Source organism: Atta colombica, unplaced genomic scaffold (assembly GCF_001594045.1).
Source record: "Atta colombica isolate Treedump-2 unplaced genomic scaffold, Acol1.0 scaffold126, whole genome shotgun sequence".
In the NCBI taxonomy this organism is placed as follows: Eukaryota; Metazoa; Arthropoda; class Insecta; order Hymenoptera; family Formicidae; genus Atta; species Atta colombica.
The window spans coordinates 4,764,306-4,777,332 of NW_017259213.1; the positions used below are offsets into that span (position 1 = coordinate 4,764,306).

Consider the following 13,027-nt stretch of genomic DNA (forward strand, 5'->3'; position numbering starts at 1 on the left):
TGGCGCAGAATAGCTGCTCAGTGCTCGTCGAACGGCGCCGCGCTGCGACGGGACGATGCCGCCGCGCCCTGCGCCACCGATCGACCGATCTCAGGTACGCGAAAGAGGAGATTAACGTTCGGCGAAACGCGAAGAAACGGATCCACCCCCCGTTCTCGGCGCGAGTCCTCGAGAGCTCGCCGTGGTGAGTCGCGAGCTCTCACGGAAGTTCTCTCGCGACTGTCTCGACGATTGCGATCCGCGAGGCTGAATACGAGAGTACCAATTTCTAGATCGAACAAATCTTCGATCCTTTGGTTGCACCGATGCAGCATGATCGTCGTAGCGAATTCGCGAGAGAGTTACACACTGATGATCGTACTGATGAACGCGAAATCTTCCGTGATGCATGCTTTATAAAAGTTTCGAAGTGTCTGCTGCCTCGACAGATTTCCTGTCGGGATCTTCGGGGTCTCTTGTGATTGATCGAAAATCATTCATGTGAATAGACGCGTATCGACTTCGAAGACATGTATTCCCATGAGTTCCCCGACGATTTCGGTCGCGAATTTCCATCCGATCTACTCCGTACTCGAGAGAGATCGCCCGGTAGGTAGGTGACCAGGAAAATGGGCCCTCACATCCCTTCGTAATTTACTCTATTATTTCCCCGGGGGATCCTGCGATCTCGCCGCCAATTTATACTCGCGACTTCAGACGATGCTATAAATTGGTGTACTTTACTCGTTCACCAGCGATCGCAAGGAAGTTGCTCCCCTCGAGAATACGATGCTCGACGATCGGTTGCATGAAGGTGAATTGACTTTAGCTTTTTGTAATTTTCAAGCTTCTTTCTCAATAAGGCTGGATAAAACCTTTGATAAAAGTGTAAGAGGATTGTGCAAGTATGCTCTCCTCAAAGTGTCTCGTACTGAGAAAATTTCTGATTGAGAAAGAATGAATCGGAAGATTTTGATCATATCAATCAGAATTCTGATTATCTTAATTAGAATTATAGATCTAACAAAAAATTCTGAGTTATTTATTTTTAATCAAAATTCCAATTAATTTAATGCAGTCAAACTGTTTCCAGCGCAATAATTTTTATTGTTTTGACACGAATACAGGATGGTTTGTCATTTGCTAATGAAAGACAAATCTCTCTCGACGAATTCGATGCATTGTGTGAATCAATTTTTTCCATCCGTTTTTTTTTTCGCCGCGATTGTTGAAATGGTCTTAATTCGACAAATGTTAGATGAGTATTTTGAATATACATCCGGCGAGACGTAAAAACGTTATGCGTCTCGTGAGAGCTTTTACAAAATGGTTATAGCGCGAACATTGATGTTTCTTCTCTCGGCTAAAAAGTAATTAGAACATATCTTCAGTCAGACAGACATTGGTTCGTTTATCCTTTTTTTAGCTTATTTTTTGCGTGATTTTTTGCATTCAAATATTTTTCAATGTTCTCTCTCGTGAGAGTAATCGGACAAAAAAGCTATCACTATCGGGAATAGCTTTTAACGCAAAAATTTGTTATCATATTTGTCATAAAAAAAACATGAATTTAGCCGTACAAAAACATAACTGCAATTGTTCAATTTCATTTTTTTATTGAGTTTTTTATTAACAAATGTTTATTAATGACTGAAATGTTTGAATTAAGTATTATTATACAGCAAGCATTTTTTATAATTTTTGAATATTTATATATTTATATTTATTATATTACAATATAGTTTAAATTTTTTTCGTATATGTTTTATATAAATATTTTAATTTAATAAAGCAAAAGAGAAACGAAAAATATTTTCGATTTTCAATAAAAATTAAATATTAAATTAAATAAAAAAATTATTTTTAATATATGATCGATACGCAATTTATGTGTTTAATAACAAAATTGTCGCGGAAATTGTTTTTCAACATTCGGCATCTTGTTTATGGTTCTTTACTTTTTTATTATTTATTAGTATTGATTTAATTTTACATAAAGCCGATGTTTTATACATTTAGATTATTGATTACATTTTTAATAGATAATATTGTGTAAGTTAATGAATAAAGTAGAAAGAAAATCCAATTTAATATTTGAATTTAATAATCATTTCTTTCTCTTTGCGAGAACTACATCTGTTCTTTAATTTTACAAGATTAATTTTTCTCCATCTTTTTACATTTGTATCCTTTCGTGAAACATTTATTGTCAGACAAGTAATCTGTTTTTTACCGTCAAAATGTTATTTACGATTGTTTATAAATATTTGCGTGGGTGGTATACGTGTTTATGAATGTGCGTTACATATATCAGCTATGTATCTTAATCCGTGCAAATTTATTTGCGCACGCGATATTTCGTCTTTGTATGCCGTAATTCGACGGCAGTTTTTAGGTCCATTACAATGACGAAGGGCGCTCCATTGCGACGGAGATGCTCGTGCGCTGGCACGTTAGTGAATTTTCGCCGCATAGAAAAGAGAGGCATAGGTTATTGATTATCGTGAATGGCTTTATAAATAACTGATCGTGTAGGAGCACCCGTCGGAGACGCGTAAATATCGCTCGGCGAGTCGTTCTTTAAAATCGCTACCGATACTACCCAGATGCCCTGTGATATGGAATCATAGACGCTCTCGATCGAGGAATGATTCCGCATTATCGAATAGCGGAATTGGAAGATTTTTTTTCCATACTTTTTCTCGAGATCGTGAAGATTACTGCATAATAATGGGGAATAAGTGTCATACAAATCTTGTTTAAAATACGCAAATTAAATCGGATTGCGGAATTCATTTCTGCGAGATTGAATCTAATTCATAAAATCAGGAATTTTTTAATATTCGTATTTCAATTAGCTTGCAAACGAAGTATACCGATGTGTGATAAAATAATTTTGTAAAATATCTCATAAATCCTCGTTTCCGTTAAGCTTTATTAATAAACGGCCGCGTAATTTCAGCTAACCGTGTCCTGCATGTGGTGAAAATATTCCACTTGCTAAATTTTCTATTTATTAATTCACGAATTCAGAAACGGAATTTATATGAAGTATTCAAAAATTCTACTTATGCATTCAAAAAGAAAGCGTTTAGCCTGATCTATAAAAGAAGAATTATAGAAAGACTGTAAACAAAATTTATAATTTTTTTACACGCATTAAATTAATGATACGTTAAATTTTTTGCATAAAACTATGAATTTTTTCACTTTTATGTCTACGAGAGAGTCGGAATATCGCGATCGATTAGGGGATGCTCTTTCAAATTACTAAAGGTACTGATGCGCGATATATAGGACGGCAATAATAGATTGACCGGAAGCAAGTTGTCCATCGCACTCATGCGGGATCTCTGTATGGATAATAGTTCTAGTATGAGTACATCGAGTGTAGCCGTGATAAATGAAAATTACTGTGTACACGACACGATAATAGCTCGTTCGTCGTTAAATCTAATATGTTATTTCTTGAGATCAAAGTATTATCTACTTCATTGAATTCCTCTTTCGTTGATAGATATCGATAGAATTGATCGTTTTCATTAATATCAGTTGACGTTCCGTTTAAAGATTAAAAAAAATAGACGTGAGAAAATTCGTACACAATGCACGAAGATCAATAAATGCGCGACGCGCATCCAGTACGTGACTTTCGGCAAAACTTGAATTATAAAAGATTTATCTTATGGTTTCTGCAAAATGTATATTGCACAGGATCATGGACGTTACCTCGTATTCATCGTGAAAATATCAAGGACTGCTTTCAGTAAAAAAAAATTATTTTACATTCATTTCGATTTCTTCTTTATGAATTTTTTACTACCGGAATATATAGAAACGAGTTTAATTTTAATATCGCCACATGGACAATAATGAATAGAATTTTATGTCACATCTTAAATTGAAATGTTCCACGTGAAATGACACTTATATTAATGTATACATTTTGGTTTATAAATAAAACCACTCAATACATGTCATGATAATTTTTTTAATTCCGCAACGGATATCAATGGAGAAACACTATGTGATGACGTTGATTGAAAATACCGTGAAATATATAGCGATATTTATTGAAAGGTGAAACAATTAATATAATTAAAATTAATTGGGAGCCATAGATCCAAAGTTTTCTTACTTTGACTTCATTTGAATAATTCTGATATTAAAAAGAAAATTCAGTTTTTGCGAGGATAATTATATCCTATAGAATATTGTATCGAATAAGTCGAATTATAAAACCTCGATTAAAGTTAATGAGAAATATTGAGTAATAAAATGCGTATAATTAGAAATTCTACCGTGCGGCTTGTTGGTCGATCGCTGTTTTAATAATCATAGGTCAATGCACGCCTTGTGCAAATGATTCGATAATGTATTGGGTTTCTCCATAATCAAGAATTACATTTTTCGATAAATATCAAAATTGGCATAATTTGTTCACATATTGGTTCATTTTATCATTAATTTTTACTTTAAATCGCTATTATCTAATCTATAATAAAATAAAAAAATTACTTTTTTTTTGTACTGAGAATCCTTTGGAAGTACTCTCATAATAAGAATTTTCGTCATATCGGGTGTCTGTCACTTGACTCTTTATGTGTGTCATATGAACCTTCAGCCTGTCTCTATTGTGGTAATGGATCTAAAATTGGTCTCTTTGACAGGACACTTTGCGGTGTTATGTCTCTGCTTCATCAAATTGACAAGGGATCCTAATTGTTCGTTTAATTTGTCCACATATTTTCGCCCACCTTCAAACGAACAGTTAACAATATTTCACTTATGACACGATAATAGACAAATATCTTTTACTGTAGAAAATGGTTTCATGTTACACTCTTAAGTTAAATGATAAAAAAGAGAATGACGTTAAATCTTGGGTAACTTAATATAATCCTCCAGAGAGTTGACAGTGGGTTTATTGGATTATATATAAATCTCAATTATATAAATCTCTTTGTAAAAAATGTCCAGCAATTTAATTTTCTTTATTTTACATTTGCAGACTTAGATTATTCTTGTTAAAATATACATATTTGGTATTTATTCTCTTATACGAACTATATATCATTTTGGTTGCTTAAAATTAATAAATAGTATCTTTTCCTTCGATGCCACTTTATACTCTTCACATGGATATTATGATAAATATTGTTTAAAAATGATGTATTATGACAAAAAATTCTCTTTTTAAAACGTCAGATTAAAAGGAACAATAATATAACGATAATATAACGAGCAAATATCTTTATTAATAAAAAAATTATAAATATAACAAAGTAAAAGAAACATCGGGTTTAAATACCATACTGAAAATGGCACTAAAAGATTAAATTAAATGGATCTTACAGATTCAGCTTCTGTTAGAGATTTTGATAATTGTTTGAAATTTTGATATCATCTTCAAAGAGTTAAATTTATAGGTAATTATAATTGATTATAGCTGATATGCAGATATAATAGATTACGTAAGTTTCCATTAAAATACGTGTAATGTTTTCACGTATAAATACATATTACTGAAAGTTATAACGCAATTTATCTGAAAATCTATAAACTCGATGGGAACTATTTAATTTGTTCCAACAACTGTCACGTATCCTCATGAAAACATTGCTTTCTATGCTACATCACGCCTCTTTGCTGCTTTAACTTCGTAATTTTGTTGAAATTTGTGCCCAAGTTTCGATTTGCAATTTAATTAACGTGAGTGAAATCTGCCATCAATAAAATATTTTCAATTTAATGTATGTACGTATAATTAATGTGTGTGTATGTATACACACACATATACACGCGCGCGTTTATAAATCACACCAAGTTCATAAATCATTATGACATTAAGAATTTCATGTTGATTATAATCATTTCGATCACATATTTTTTTAATAATTAGTATTTCATGTATATCGGATTGGAACAAAAATTTGTAGCCCAGTAAACTTTAAAATTCAGGTAGTAACTTCGTCCAAATTGAACGAAATTTAAATTAAAAAAACAGAGTTTTATAGTTTAAAATTTCTACTTTTTAAAAGTCATAACGTCTGTTTAGTTTCTATGAGTTTGATCATTTTTACTAGAAAATTAATTTTTAACATAATTTTTAATAGAAATGGTCAAAATGATACATTTTTTTCCATTTTTTTTAAGTGTATCACGTGCTCAAAAAAACTTGCAAAAATCATCGATTTTCTAACGTGAAAGCTTAAAGTTTTCCTCATAAAATTGTTCATAAAATTTTTTTCTTTACTGAATTATCATTGTTACGAATCAAATAAAAAGAGCATTTTGACTTTAATTGCTCATAAAATTAAAATTAAAATTAAAATTTTATTAAAAATCGTATCGCAACTAAAAAAATAAATTTTTAAAACTAAAACTTTGCTCCATTAAATAGTATAATTGTTAAATTAAAATAGAAATTTTTTTTTTAAATATATAGATATGCTGTAGAAATGAAGTAGCGCTATGAACTTTTGTTTCAACCCAATACACAATGTAATTAGATATGCAACAGCGCTGATCATTGAGGTATTAGAACACATTAAATGGCCAGTAAATTCACAAAGCCCGGGCAAAATTACAAGCAATTAATTGAAAGGTCTACAAATACATATAGAGAAGCAATTTGTCCATGTAGTTATGCATTTTTGCGGTAAGGTTAAGCATTGTTTGTAGCATTGTTTGTTGTAAATATCAGGAAAAGGAAACACGATAACGGTTATAGATACAAGAGCTGTAAAAGTGCAGAAGAGATTCGCGCAATGTATCCGCTACGGTGCATTCTTTTATCGTAAAAGTGATAAAATCGAAGAGAAGGAAAAAGAGCTTTGTTACTAAGGGAGATCTATCGAAATTTTAAACGAGAATCTCTCGCTTTTCTCGCCGATCATCCTCGTTTTATAAAATCATCCGTATTCGATACGCTTTGAATGCTCAAGATGCTGATAGTACCGGATTTGCTTAAAATGCTTACAAGTGATGTCGTTAATCTGAGAAAAGTTGCACTACTGTAGTTTCTCGGTAGAAAAACAAGTTGAATTATAGAAGTTCTCTACTCTTTTCGTTCTTCTCTAAGTTTAATTTCTGCGACGTACCATTATTAGCACTTTATATCTTCATACTCTATTATAGATAATCATATAAAAGCTTATGTATATTTTACGATGGTTAAATGACCTGATTTAGCTAAAGCACTTGCAACTTTATATAGTTCTTCCAAGAAGAACACCAGGCCTCAGGAGAATATATAATAAAGATATAATTTCGAACTTCATAAGAAAAAGTTCAACTACGTACAAAAGTATCGAAAATTATGAAGAAATTATAAAGCTCCCGCGGTTGAGTATGAACAATTGGAAGTAGCTTACACTTACTCATATAAATTATCTTTTAGTTTTGCGGTAAAACTTTGCGGCATAACTAAAATAACATCCGACTTGTGCGAATATGTAAATTATCATCATTGCTTTATACATATAGTGGGTAGCATATAATGTTGCTCGTGGAGTCACGCTTTTAAACAGCCGGTTTTAATATTATGCAAGTGTTTGTTATAATTAAAGTTGGAAAAGTTACTCTGGCGAGATAAAATTTGATATCGCGCTGACAATGCGAGAGGCAAAACAGACATATGATACAAACGTGAAGAATAGCGTTATCGCATCTCTTGATTCGGTTAAATCCATTCGAAATTTAAATTTATGAAAAATATAAGATTCGCAAGCAGCTTATATCCCCTGCAACCTTTGTGCGTGAAAGATAGATCAGCGGAATAAGAAAGCTCCGTCAGAGCGAACAGCAATTTCTCTATGAGAAGGATCCATCAGCGAAATCTGGCAAGGAAAATACATGATGGAGCACGGCTGTATACGCGGCACGATAATATTCTGTTCAATTCTTCTTTTTATTACGTCAAACTCGTTTCGTTCTGAAATATGAAATATGTTCGACGACGCATGCACAGTGGTCATAGTCAAGCTTCCTAGAAATGTTCTATATCTCTGATTTATACACTCAAACACATTTCTCATATTCTCGAATGCTTGTCATGCAGCTAAATTACGTCTAACAGAAATTGTAAAGCATAACGTAATATCGCGCTGGAACGCAATTGCAATGAGGAAAAATAAAATATTGAATCAATTCGAAATTGGAATTTTATTGCAGAAGTGACATGTGTCAGATAACGAAGTAATCAGGCATAACTTATCAGAATTATAATTACTCTGTCAAACTAGCCGTATGCGAAGAGATTAGAACATGTGCAGACTTAAACCTGAATCAACGAAAGACCGGCTAAAATAATGAAAATTTAAAATAATGAAAAAGTTCTTATCGTTAGCGCTCAAAACTATTTTATGTCATCAAAAGTATTCTAACGTTGAATAATTCATTGATACTTGTTTTACGCATTACTTATTTCTCCTGTTTCACTCGACACACAAAATCTTATGGGACTGCATTTTATATGAACAGCTGACCATTTCAATCATTTCGCAGTGTTCGAGATCATAAATTTCAGTCAGGTCAATCGCCAGTCTGCTATCTCTTGCGTACATTTACGAGCAAATTCGATTGAGAGATGAATCCCGTAGGAATCGATATGCCAGTTCAGTGAGTAGTGAGTTCGAGATCCTACTGGAAGTGTATATAGTAAATGGGATATGAATTTACGACGGAAACAATGTATAAGATATAAATTTCTCTTAGATATGCCTGTTGCCTTTGTACGTACCTTTTATATCACGTTGTAGCAGTTTTCTCGTTTTATTTTTTTATGCTTAATGGTTCTTCATTAATTTTCTCTTATATTCTAACTTGATTTTTTTTTTCTTGTAAAAGTCTCTGTAAGAGATTTTCTAAGATAAAGTTATACGTTACTTTTTACCAAGACGATGTTGGACGTGAATCACGAATTAAATTTAAATCCGCACACTCATCAAAAGCGTGTCCTGGAACTTATTATTAAATAATACTCCGCGCAATATTTTATCTCTCAGCTATATGCCACCGTACTTTCCTTAGAAAGATTCGACATCTCTCTTTTATATGTGCGTTTCCTCCTTTGTCGAGCTTCACCGTCGAAATTTCATTTTACGATAGAAACTTGCTGGTGACATTTCGTGTCACACGATTTAAATCTCCCTTTTGTTTTCTCGGTCCTCATGCGCGCAGACGTTTGTCCTCCTTCCAGAAAATCGAACATTTTCCAAAGTGGAAGTTTGCTATAGTTAAAATACGCAGAACGTGCCATAACGTAGATTTAACCCCTTAGCTAAAATCGACTATTATCACCCATAAAGCGGCCCTCCTTATCTAACCCGGCAAGAACATCTATAGTTCCGCAAATCGCAGTTATAATATCCCGTTATATTACAATAATGATTATAATACATTTGTTATATTGCGCAATCTTAATTTACTTTATAACCTTTCTTACATTATTTTACAAAGTTATAGCGCCGTGAATATGTTAGCGTAAACATCAACTTAGCACGCTGGCGTAATAACGAGGTAGCACGAATTTTTATTTTTAGAAATCAAAATTTTCATTTATTTTATATGACATCATATCATTATATCTTATATACTTATCATTATATCTTATATTATATATATAATATTATATTATATATATACTTATCATTATATTTTACATCATTATATTATCTCTTTCTGATATAATATTGTAAAAATTAATGAATAAACAAATAAATAAGGAAAAAAATAAAATGTTAATTTTAACTTATAGTCGTATAGTGGATTTTCTGAGACATGCAAAAATATTAATTTTAACATTTTTGCATGTCTCAGAAAATCCACTATACGACTTCTATCTTTAAAATTAATATTTTGTTTTTTACAGTGCAATAAGGAAAGTAATAAGGAAGAGAAACATAAATATGATACGGATGTACTGTAATTTAAGGTCAAAAGACACGAGGCACTTTTATAATACTTTTATATCATTCTCTAGCACCATTTTCTTTGTTTAACTTGAATTTCCAAACGTAAAGTTTTCTTTTTTCGTTTTATAACAGTGACCATACACAGATAAAAACAATTTTATTCTTTGCAGAATACAGAATTTTTATCATTCTGTGTTCCCGCGAGAAATTTGCAAAACAGTATGTCTGTATATAATCAGTCTACGTTATTTACGCGTTTGTTTTTACAATATAAATTTCCTATTGTAAAGTTTTCTGTTGCAAATGTAAATGGTACATACGGATAAATCCTCATGCACATTCTTCTGAAACTAGGTTAAGTCTCGAATTAAATTTCTTCTTACCGCAGTAAAACCTTCTGCGTCCTTCGGGGAAAAAAAAGATCGGACAAACTTTTCGATGCAGCATTTGCCATGTATTTGCGCGTTCTATTTTATTGCATTCGCACAAAACGAATATTGCGATACCGACGTAATTCTATTTTTATTTGTTACATATTTATACAGAATACGGTAACAATATGAAAATCAGTTATGCATGATACAGCGGGGTGTAGAGGCTCACATAAAACTGACTCCCTTCATATATTTGTTCAAAATTCAATTTCTGATTATCGATGGAAAAGAAATATATTCCGCTGTACATATTATATTAAGAGTAGAATATATCAAAAGTCAATTCAATTACTCATTTCAATGAATTTATAAAGGACATTTCAAACGATTCTGTCTTTTGTTGCATACAGATGGTGTAATCCGTGGGAGCCAATGGGATCAATTTGATCTACGATCCTTGCTGAAATCAGCCGATCGATTGTCGATCATCGCAAGCGGGGCAGGAAATCAAGATGCAATGTATCTGACGGTTTCGCATTAAAGACCAAACGCACAGCGGTGGACTTAATAGTAAGTGCTTTGTCATTCAAAGAGATTGCATCACAAATCGTAGCCAAAAGATAGCTAGATCTCGAGAAGAGAGACGGAGATAATTTCGTCAGTTAAGAATTAAAGCCAAGACTTCGTCCAGGAAATCCAATTATTTTAGAGTACTTTGCTAGCAACTTTTTTCTTCTGGTTTCCGACTTATTTCTAAAGACCCCGACTGCATTTTGATTTTGTTCGCAATGAGTACAATTGATTTTATGGGTATGGCTATCTCGTAGCCTGATTGTACAATATGACTAAAAAAAAAAAAAAAAAGACTGATTGTGAGACTATTCTGTTAGTAAAAATTTATCATTTTCGCTTCACAATTCAAATTCGTTATATACACAGCTTATTGCGGTGGATATTTGTTTAACGTATTATCGTTAAAATAAACATTTTTTAAATATTGATACTATAAATATTAGTCAGGTCACATATAATATAGGTCATATATAAACTGAAAATGAAATAATTTTTTAATTACGCAAACGATTTACAATCCATGACCTGTTTCGTGATTAATGTCAGAACAGACTCCAAATATTCGACAAGTGCCCTTTCGCGTTCATGCCAATTGCGCCTCATCGATTGCTATTGAGAGACAGAGGTATAGCATTCCTCTGTTAATACTCCGTACTCGAAACATTACGAGTTAACGTTTGATTTACTAACGAAGTGAACGACACACGCTAATATGCCGCACTATATAATTCTAATAGTATTATTCGCTTGTTGTTCTCATGTTATACTCATGAAATCAATAGTCTTTTGTCATTGCGCGAGTACGGCGTTGTGTTCCTAATAGGAAAATATTACGAGCGTGCCGCTCGAGTGCACTCGAAATATACGAGAGAAGTAATTTTTACGGGTTAATTATTATTTTACGCTTACTGGAAAAAAAACATTGAAAGAGCAGAGAGCTATTTAACATTGAACGCCCAAAGAAATACGTGCCTTGTTTTAAAAACTTTCCATTTTTATTAAATAAAACTTTTTTTCATATTATACAGATTTTAATTTTAAAAATACTGAAAATAACAGATAAATATTTTTTGAAAATAAAAAGAAAAATTTAATTCTAAATAAATAAATTACGAATAGTGTGTGATTTAGTAACATTATCAATTGGGACAAAGCAATGATACAATATTACAATACACGAAATGTTATTTCAACTGGGTTTTGGAATCGATTGTATTTCTCGTTCTAATCAAAACTCAGAAACAACTATGAGTTACTGTGGTTGACGCACTTTAATTAGAATATTCTAGTTACGAAACTTAAACAAAGTGAAATTCTATGTTGAAGCTACGCTTCCCAATAAATTAACCAAATAATTAACCAAAATATTTTTTAACAAGTTGAACGAATGAACAAATATCTTTGTATTATATACTTACATTCATCTCGATATGTACTTTACAAATTTCTGATTATTACTGGTAATGTTCAATCAGCTGTAAATTTGAGCGAACTGAATATGCGGGGACATTTTGAATAGAATCAATTTGAATAGAATCAAATGCATTTTAAGCGGTTAGTTGATAGGATTTCCTGTTTTTACAAAAATATATTCCAGCGAAACAATGTGTGTAATCGATTAAAAAATGTAACAGGAATGTACATAATTGCTGCTCGAGAACATAAGATGCGCTGATGTTCATCCTTGTATTTGTGTTGTGCAACAACGCATAAGGATGTGGTCGGCACCACGTAACGCTATACTGTATTACATTGTAGCACGATAAAATAGAATTTATCGATTGCGCGAAATTTATCTCATGTGATGCGACGAAAAATATGCAGCCTTTTCAATCCACGCCTCACAGAATTTTAAGGGCGTCAATTTATATGTGGGTTCGCTATAGTAGACGATGAGCTTTAATCCACTCTAGCCTGAAAATTCCAGCATCCGGAGAGCAAAACGCATACGCGCAGACTATTGAACATTTTAGGAAAATTTCGACTCTGGTACAATTTTTTCTAAATGACGATCCTGTATTCGGGCTTGTAATTCAGTTGAAGGTGCGAAACCCCGTTGGCGATAGAGTTGTAATCGAATTGTTTGGGACGACGCGTTCAGTCATGGACGCTGTCGGCGGGTGCGAACTCTAACTTTATTTCTCTTTTTTCTTTTTTTTTTTTTTTTTTTTTTTTTTTATAAAA

General features: G+C 32.4%; 1 protein-coding gene across 2 annotated transcripts in view; it reads left to right on the top strand.

The window, feature by feature from the left end:
- LOC108695005 (tyramine receptor 1) overlaps positions 1-13,027 on the top strand; it is an 18,129-nt gene continuing 5,102 nt past the window's right edge. The window contains exons 1-2 of one of the 2 annotated variants that reach the window (XM_018204713.1): positions 1-94; positions 10,681-10,840. The gene's annotated coding sequence lies outside the window, so the exon portion shown is untranslated. Of the gene's footprint in view, positions 95-10,486; positions 10,841-13,027 lie in introns of those variants that run through there. The other variant, XM_018204714.1, reaches the window with a different exon arrangement.